A 2,937-nucleotide genomic window follows, 5' to 3' on the forward strand; every position below is an offset into this window, starting at 1 on the left:
GAGGTAACTATAGGGAGGAAGTGGGAGGGGAGCTGTTGCATTGTGGTAAACTGTGGTCAATGTCATGAGACAAAGTATATGTGAACTGCTGTATGGAAAGAGAATTTGCTCTGTAAATCTTCACCCAAATCACAATTTAAAAAAAAAAGAAGAAGAAGAAGTGAGAATGGCCAGACTTTGTCTCACCTACTTTGGTCTTATTGTCAGAAGAGTCCATTCCCTGGAGAAGGATATCATGCTTGGGAAAGTAGAGGTTTAGCAAAAAAGGAGAAGACCCTCAATGAGATGGATTGACTCAGTGGCTGCAATGATGGGCTCAAGTATAACAAGGATTGTGAGGCTGGTACAGAACAGGCAGTAGTTTGTTCTGTTGTACACAGGATCACTGTGAGTCAGAGCCAACATAACAACAACAACCACAATTCATTGGAACAAAAAACTTACATGACAGGACACAGATTAACTTCTTTGAGTCTTCTTCCAAAAAATATAAACTATTGTTATGTTTTCACATCATGCTACAAAAGTAAGCCTTTTATTTTCTGGTCTTTTAAATGAGGACATCTTTTATCTTTTATCTGTCGTCTTTTAGTAAATTTTTATAACATGAATATGCTAGGAGTGATACCAGAGAACTGGAAAGCTTGAGCAAAAAGGGAAGGAAGAGGAGAAGCATGAAGGCTAGTACTTATGTCTTTAAAAAAACAAAATAAAAGCTCTGTGTTGTACATCATGGTGCAAAATAAGGTCTATGTTAATTGGAGTGGGAATCAACCTCATGGCAGTGAGTTTGGTTTGTTTTTTTGTCATCCTATTTATGCAAATGAATGAGAACCAGAATATAGTGGAAAGAACAATGGACCCCATATCTGAAGAGCTAAATTCCATTTCTGACACAGTTGTTGGGTGCCTGTTTCCAAATGCACAAGTAAATGGAAACAAATATCTGAGCACTGGCCTTATGGCAGGCATAAGTAAGTACTAGGTGGACTCTGGGTGGTGTGAACAGTTGATGAGCTCAGCCAAAGGCTGGGAGTTTGAGTCTGTCCAATCTTAATCTTAAAGATTAATCTTAATCTTAAAGGCGCCTCAGAAGAAAGGCCTTGCTCTCTGATTCTAGGGAGGAAACAACGATGACAAAACCCACCTATTGAAAACCCAGTAGAATACAGTTCTTCTCTGACACACTGGGTCAACAGTAACTAGCTAATTACTAGGAACTTTAATTTTTTAATTTTTTTAAGTTTTTATTATGATTTGGGTGAAAGCTTACACAGCAAATTCATTTTCCACATAGCAGTTCATACATATTTTGTTTCATGACATTGACTGCATGTATTTAAAAATTTTTTTCAATGCACAACATTCAACAATCCTTTTGCCCATTTTTAGAAAAGGAAACTAGGTTCAAAAAGCTTAAATTGCTCAGATAATGCAGTCAGAATTTGAACAAAAGCAGGAGCTTACATAAAACAAAAGCAGGCCTGTTTTTGTATGACCACAAGCTAGGAATGGTGTTTACATTTTTATATCATTATAAGAAAAAAAAATATATCCAACAAAGATTATATGTGGCTCGCAATGCCTAAGATATGTACCTGGTCCTTTAGAAAAAGTTTGCTCACCCACTACTCTACTACATTGTAGTATTTAGACATTCTGTAGAAGCTCCAACATCTGTTTTGCCTTTCCTTTCAAGGTTCTAAGATTTTAATGAGATAATATATATGAAAGTACCTGAAAAGCATAAAGTACTGTTCAAGAATAAAGGTTCATTATTTATATTGTCACATTACAAGAAAAACACAAGTGTACTTAAATGGTATGTACTGTGCTACAAATGAAAACACATTTGACTGTGTGGCTCATAACAAATTTTGGATAACATTACAAAGAATGTCCAGAACACTTATTTGTGCTCACGAGGAACCTTTACATAGACCAAGAGACTGTTGTTCAAACAGAGCATGGGGATGTTGCGTGGTTTAAAATCAAGAAAGGTGTGTGTTAGGGTTGTGTTGTATCCTTTTAACATATTTATTCAATCTATGTGCTGATAATGTACTCTGAGAAGCTTGATTAATAAAGAACACATCAGGATTGGGGGAAGACTCATTAACAATTTGAGATATGCAGAGGACACGACTTTGCATGCTGAAAGTGAAGCAGACTTGAAGCACTTACTGATGAAAATCAAAGACTACATACAGTCGTCACTTGAGTTAATAGTCCAGCATAAAGAAAGAAAAAAACCTCACAGCTGGACCAATAGCAGTCTCATGGTAAATGGAGAAAAGATTGATGTTGTCAAGGATTTCATTTTACTTTGATCCACAATCAATGCCTCTAGGAGCAGTAGTCGAAGAAATCAAATGACTTATTGCATTGGGCAAATCTGCAAAAGACCTCTTTAAAGTTTTAAACAGCAAAACTGTCACTTTGAAGACTAAAGTGTGCCTGAGCCAAGCCATGATAATAGCCATGATATTTTCAGAAGAAAAAAACAAATCTGTTTTAGATGAAGTAGAGCCAGAATGCTCCTTAGAAGCAAGGATGGTGAGACTTCATCTCTCATACTTTTGGTCATGTTATCAGGACAGACCAGTCCTAAAGAAGGACATCATGCTTGTTGAAGTAAGGAGTCAATGAAAAAGAGGAAGATGCTCAATGAGATAGATTGGCTGCAACAGTGGGCTCAAGCATAGCAGTGATTGTGAGGATGGCGCAGGACCAGGCAGTGTTTTGTTCTGTTGTACATAATGTTGCTATGAGTTGGAACCAATTCCACAGCACATAACAACAACAAATAAATAAGTGAAACATGACAAAATAAAATGTATATTTATAGTAATCACATTAGTGAGGGTTTTATTTATTTATTTATTTATTTAAAGTCATCTTTTTTTTTTTTTTTTTAGGATTTGGGTGAAGATTTAC

The sequence above is a fragment of the Orycteropus afer genome, unplaced genomic scaffold (assembly GCF_000298275.1).
Source record: "Orycteropus afer afer isolate SDZICR_OR568_19922 unplaced genomic scaffold, OryAfe1.0 scaffold00072, whole genome shotgun sequence".
Classification (NCBI taxonomy): domain Eukaryota; kingdom Metazoa; phylum Chordata; class Mammalia; order Tubulidentata; family Orycteropodidae; genus Orycteropus; species Orycteropus afer.